Raw genomic sequence first — 7,011 nt, 5'->3', positions numbered from 1 at the left:
TAACATTTTAAAAAATTACATAAAAGCAAAAAGGAAAAGGGGGCATGGGATAGGAGTTTTCTAGGGAGGGGAAATGGGGAAAAGGGATGGCATCTGAAATGTAAATAAAATATCCAATAAAACAAACAAACAAACAAACAAACAAACAAAGAATTAATCCACCCAGAATACTTTGATTAAAAGTTTAGAAAGCTGAAAAAAAAAGAAGCACTGGCCAACTAAATTTCAGCACATTTTATGTGATTGAGTGAAAACACTGTAGCAGACCTGAGTGTCAGCTGGCAGAGCAAGAATGTATACTTCTGAGTCCATTTATTTGAAGCAGATTTAGTATAGATTATTTAAACTTTATGTATATCGGATTCAATATGAATGAATACTCCAGATTCTTTGTTGGGCCTGAGTATGCAGAATTCAGTCTTGGAAACTAGCATCGCTTCTTCTACCATGCTGATGAAGAGGAGAAAGAGGAGGAGGAGAAAGAGGAGGAGGAAGAGGATTGGGAGGAGAGGGAGGAAGAAGAGGAGGAGAAAGAAAAGGAGGAGGAGGAGGAGGAGGAAGAGGAGGAGGAGGAGGAGGAGGAGGAGGAGGAGGAGGAGGAGGAGGAGGAGGAGGAGGAGTCTCCACCAGAAAGGCAGAACATGGTTGAAAGATGTTCTATAGCAAAAAAAATATCCAAATCCAAACACATGAAGGAAATTCTGGAATGGATTTCCTTGTTTAAATATATCACAGTAGTAATTTTTGAAGAGAAAGTTATTTTAAATAAACTTGTGGAAAACTGACCTTTATGTGATTGTCTTCTTTCCATTCTAAAAGATTTCTGCTGAACAAAGCAGTTGCCTATGGAAAACTCAGAAATCCATTTGTAAGCAATGACTTGAATATGCAGTATCTCATATAAGATAGAAGAGATGTTTATAGCATTCTTCAAGCTGAAGGCATCCTACTTCCTCAGCATGCAATTCTGAACAGTGATCCAAATAACCCCAAAGAATGCAACCTGATTGAAGAAGAAGATCATGTAGAAGTGAATGAGAAGTTTTCTAAAAAGTCATTTGTGGAAAAGCTGGTCAGTGCAGAAGATCACAATGTTTACATTTATTATCCAACATCTGCCAGGGTTGGAAGTCAGAGACTTTTTGGGAAGATTTGCAATAAAAGTAGTAGTATGTATTCCCCAGAAAGCAAAGTGCAGAAAACATGGAGATATATATATATATATATATATATATATATATATATATATATATATATATATAAAGTTTATGCCTACAGATGGTACTGATGTTAAGGTTTATACCATGAGATCATGCTGAAGCTCAAAAATCTCCAGTTCTTGATGGCAAGGTAGAACAAGACAGCAAAGGGAAGGAAGTAAGATACCCTGCCATTCTCTATGCATGGGAGAAGTTGATTGCATGGAAAGTCTGCTTTGCTTTTAAGCAGTTTGTGGCTTTGATTTGTTATGTGCCAATGGACAGTCCTATGTGTGTGATATAAATGGCTTCAGTTTTATGAAAAATTCCATGAAGTACTATGTGCAAAAATTCTTGGCAATATTGTAATGTGAGAGCTTGTGCCACAGTTTCATATCCCTTGGTCACTACCATTCGAAGCTGAAAATATGCCAATTGTACCAACTACCTCTGAAACTATGATGGAACTTTGATGTGTCATAGCCATGATATAACATGGGGATCAAACATGAAACATAAAATGAAGATGGAATTGAGGCATCAGAAGTTTTTTGATCTTTTTGAAAAGTGTGATGGATATAAATCAAGGAAGTTAAAGCTCAAGAAGCCAAAACAATTACAAAGAGTCCTGGATATTGCACTGCAGCTTCTTATGGAGCTGGGGCAAAATAATGACTCTGAAATTGAAGAAAACAAGTCAAACTTGAACAACTTAAAACTGTGTTAGACATGTATGGTCATTTTTCAGGAATAAACTGTAAGGTCCAGTTTACCTATCTCCCTCATGGTTGTCTGAAAACATCCAGTGAGGAGGAAGATAACTGAAGAGAGGAGCCTTCCTTACTTTTGGTTCTAAAATGGGGAGAAGAACTGACCCCTGTGGCCAGTGTTCAGGCTAAAGAGCTGAGAAGAGCTTTTAGGTGTATGTACCCTGGAGGTCAAGAAGATTATTTAGTATTTCCTGGTTGTGGTTTACTCCGACTGCATAGCACCTTATAGACATGACCTCAAAATATATGCCTCTGATGAAGGGCAGGTCTGGATGACTGCAGCTGCTTTTGCAAAAGGTCTCTTTGCTCTAGAAGGAGAGCTTACTCCCATTCTTGTTCAGATGGTGAAAAGTGCAAATATGAATAGCCTTTTGGATAGTGACTGTGACTCTTTGAGTAGCTGTCAGCACCGTGTGAAAGCAAGGCTTTGTGAAATACTTCAGAAAGACAGAGATTTTACAGCCAACAACTACAAGAATCTTACTCCATCTGGAAGCATTTCTGTTATCAAATCAATGCATTTAATTAAAAATCCAGTGAAAACCTGTGACAAAGTATATTCCTTGATTCAAAATTTGACTTCCCAGATCAGACATCAGATGGAAGATCCCAAATCAGCTGATATTCAGCTTTACCATTATGAGACTCTGGAACTCATGCTGCTTAGACGGTGCAAATTGGAGAAGTACTTTAAAACAAAGAATGGAAGATATGATACTAGTAAGATTCCCCAACATATATGACTGCATCAAATACGACTTTCAGCATAACAGTTCCTTGAAGATAAAAAAAACACAATGGAACTATATAGGCTTTCAAAGGCATTAGCAGATATTGTTATTCCTCAGGAATATGATGTAAATGAAGCTGAAAAACTGGAGACTGACAAAGGTACTCCACTAGTTAGAAAAATCTGATCAGAACTTCAGAGAACACAAGATGATGACACTGTCAACAAACTCCATCCTGTGTATTCTAGAGGTGTTCTGTCTCCTGAATGGCATGTCCGCACCAGATTATATTTTACCAGTGAGAGTCATGTGCATTCCTTACTATCCATTCTTTGCTATGGTGCCTTATGAGATATATCAAAGGATGAACAGTGGAAATGAGTAATGGATTATCTAAACATTGTTAAACTCAACAACATGATGAAAATTGTTATCATGCATATGAGGATTCTCACAAGAATCTTTTCTCAGTGGAACGCTTTCATGTTGAATTACACTTTAGTCCTAGAGCCCAAGGCTGTGAAAAAGATAAGACTTTGCCATCTGGCTATAGATATAGACCAGCTTCCAGGAAGAATGAAGGCAGAAGTTCCCTTTGAATTGATGATAATGAGCCTCATACTCCTCAAAGAGATGAAGTTGACTGGGCCATGATATTGTTTAAACCACTGGTGTCAGAGCCAATTCATATTCACAGGAAATCACCACTTCTGAGGTCCAGGAAGATAACTACAAATGAGATTGTGTCTGAAAATGCCAACTATTTCCAAACACCAACAACTCTTGTGGAACAGAAGCAGAACCCTACAGTAGGCTTTGAGCTATATTCCATGGTACCATCCATCTGTCCTCTAGAAACGTTTCACAATGCCCTGTTTTTAAAGCAAGTGGATGACTTTCTTGCTTCCATTGCTTCTCCATCAATTGGTGTTCTGTGCAAGGTTTCCAAGATGTCCCCTATTGCCTCACGTTTCAGTCCAGGAATGAGAAAAAAATTTCCTTAAATACATATACATCTCCTGCTCCCAACACCTCTTGCTGCTTTAAAGAAAAGCAAAGCAAGCAGCAAAGCAGTAGCCAGTGGACCATCTCCAGCAATGGCTTCCCATACCTCATCTTGGAAGAAGAGCTTAAGTAGCAAAAATGAGGGGCATGAACCTAAGAAAATCACTGGGAAGAAAAGATGAGCACACACCAGAACCAGAAGTTCCCATGCTTAGAAAAAACTTGTTGCTTAGCAAAGGATGTCTAAGAAATCTTGTCTGAAGCTGGTCAGAGCCAGTGATTCATGTGTTACCATGCTTTACTTTATACATCTGTGTATTTCTTTAAACAACTTGAAAGCTAGAAGAACTTCTGTTTTTTAATTCAGACAAGGAGCTTTGGCACAATCTAGAAATATTCAAAATGATTTCTGTCCGCTTTGTGTAATGAAATTCCTGACTAATGATATCGCTGTCATTGTGATCATTCCCATGTGTCTGTGGCAGAGACAAAGGACATAGTTATCCTGCAGACTGGTACCAAAGTGCACTCTCTTCAGGTGCTCCATACACACTTGCATTTCTACAGGATTGTACTTAGGGAGATTGGACAGGCAATATCATGTGTTGATGACCTTTTTAAAAAGCACATTTCCAAAGAGATCTTATTGACCTCTTATATTAGATTTTTTTGTCATTGTTATAGTAACATATGCTGCAATATTTATTGTCTGGAGTATATAAACCATGAGTTACATTTTTTTCAATTTGTGCTTTCAATTTTTTATTGTGAATTATTTAAAATATTACAAATGTAGGTGGGAACTATACTTTTATACACATAAATTTGCAAGTTAATCTGTAAAAAATATTTTCATTATACATTTCTTTACCATCAAGAAAAATATCTTGGCTCATCTAGAAATTTTTTTTTTCTGTACTAGCAAGAGACACATTTTTAGAGTTTCTTTTTATGAAGTGTAGCTGCTAAATTTGTAAATTTTACGCTTGATTTTCTGAGTTTTTCTTGAGACCTATGGACTAATATCTAAAATGGGAGTTCTGCTGTTAGTGTCACTGATGGTATGTTTTCTGTGTTTTCATTCTTATGTCCAGTGTATTTGTTGATTTCACAAAGGAAACATAAAAGGTTAAACATTCATAGTATATAAATGGTGATTACAAATGATGAGATTTGGAAGAAAGATTGAGATGAGTATTGTAATTTCATCTAATATTTAAAAAAAGACATCATTCTCCTTGGTACTTTTTTCTCCTTGATGCATAAATAATTGTCCCAAACATTTGAAATTACTCACAAACTAAACAGCCTCCTAAATAAAATTCTCAAACATTGGATATGGTGTAACTTAAGATAGTAAGCTGTAGCTTCAATCTTATGTTTAGAAGAAGTACTGGACGTTTATTGTATAAATAGTTATTGTAATTCTTTGAAAGAGACTTTGAACCTTAAATCAACATATATGAACTAACTTCTACATAATAGGCACATTATATTATCTTGGTTGTTAAAAAAGGGATGAGATATAGAAGTTCCAAAAATATACAAATAAATAAGTTCATATACTTCACTTGAATGTAAATGGATTATATGGTGATAAATCTTGTAAACAATTGAAGGTATGTACGTTTTCTCTATGTGAATATGTGCTATTTTGCTCATTATAGAAGGCAAGGAGATAACTTTTAATTTTTAAGTGGAATGAATTAAAATTCTTTTTAGAATAAGAGTGACTTGAAAAACAAAACAACAAAAACAAATGAGCTAACAAAAATGAAATACATTCTAGGAAAAATGAAGACTTTTTACCTCATAATTTCTATGGCAGTGATAAAAGTAATAAATATGTTTGTTATCACATTTTAATATCTATGATAGAAAAATATTCTATGAATTCTAGTGAAATTATTCATTTTATATAGTAAAGATTTTAAAGAAAATTCTAATTATGATTCAATGAAATAGATCTGGTTTTTTATTACATTAATTAAATTTGTGTAAGGGTCTCTCCATTTAGAATTCTTTAATCTGAGCAGAACTGTGGGCTAATGGAAAAATGTATGGCCTGTGAATCCTAATATTCTCTCTGAAATTAAACTAGCCCTATGATTCTGAGTCATTTAACCTCAATAAACATCATTTGCTTCATCCATAAAAATGAGGGTGATAATTGAACTAGATCAGAGATTCTTAAGCTTTATTTTGCAGTTCTTTTTATTATTGTGCTTTATTTTCATTGTTATTTAATATGACATTTTTCCCTCAAATAAGATCCTTGTAAAGCATAAATTTTTCTTAGCCTTTAGAGAAAAGAACATGAAAATAATTAATCTTTGAATAAGAAGATTATTATAAAATTCTAAAAGATGCATTTTCATTTAAATTTTAATTACATCTGCAGAGAGTAATCCAAAGTGGGTTTTATTTATACTTTATCAAGGGTGAATGTGCATTGGAACAATGTCTCAACTCAATGATCTATATCCTTAAATCTCTAAAAATCATATTGGGTTGACAAATTTTAATGCATGATAATTTGCAAGCTCTGATTTGAGAAATTCCCTTTTTTCCTTTTACCTGAGAGCTTTTTTCCATTTCCTATGCATTTTAAATATAATTGGGTCTTCATAAATGATAAATGAACATTAGAATATCAATTTATTTTCAAGGACACATGATAAATATTTTAAAAGTATCTGGTACTCTGTAATCTAAACTATTTCAAAACTAAAGTCTTATTTCTTTAATCATTAGCATGTTTTTGCAGTGCATTGTCTAATACTGGTAAATAGATAAATTAACTGATAATAAAATTGAAGAATTTTGTTATAAAAATACAACACTAATGTAGATAGCTGGAAAATTATAAAAACATTAGAAAATTAGACAGTGTATCATTTAACCAGCAGCACAATAACTCCAAATATTGACACAAACTAACCTATTGGCCTCTTAGAGATCTATTTAGTGTCACTTTATCTATTCACAACAATTAAACCTTTGCATAGAATGAATTGATTGCTTCACTTCCAATTGTCATTGTTCTTAACTTTGCTGAACTATTTTTCCCTGGAGGAAGAACAGATGTTTTATAGTTCTTTTGTTCTGTCATAAAGCAGCATTTACAATGATAACACTCATTGTCATTATGATTCTTAGAGCACATAGTTATATTTCTTTAATGCGCATTATATGATATTATTATTCAAGTTTTATTAATGTTAAATATCTTAATGATGCTACTTTTAACATCATGTTCTGTCCATTTTCCAATGTTGGTAACATAATAAATTATATTTCTGTTTG

At 33.9% G+C, this 7,011-nt stretch overlaps 1 pseudogene; it reads left to right on the top strand.

Annotated features, from left to right (window-relative positions):
* The first annotated feature begins 900 nt into the window (after positions 1-900).
* LOC117694736 (inositol hexakisphosphate and diphosphoinositol-pentakisphosphate kinase 2-like) lies at positions 901-3,887 on the top strand (annotated as a pseudogene).
* Positions 3,888-7,011: the final 3,124 nt, after the last annotated feature.

The sequence above is a fragment of the Arvicanthis niloticus genome, chromosome X (genome assembly GCF_011762505.2).
Source record: "Arvicanthis niloticus isolate mArvNil1 chromosome X, mArvNil1.pat.X, whole genome shotgun sequence".
Classification (NCBI taxonomy): Eukaryota; Metazoa; Chordata; class Mammalia; order Rodentia; family Muridae; genus Arvicanthis; species Arvicanthis niloticus.
Note: the sequence above shows the minus strand (reverse complement) of the source record. Positions and strands in the feature narration are given on the sequence as shown.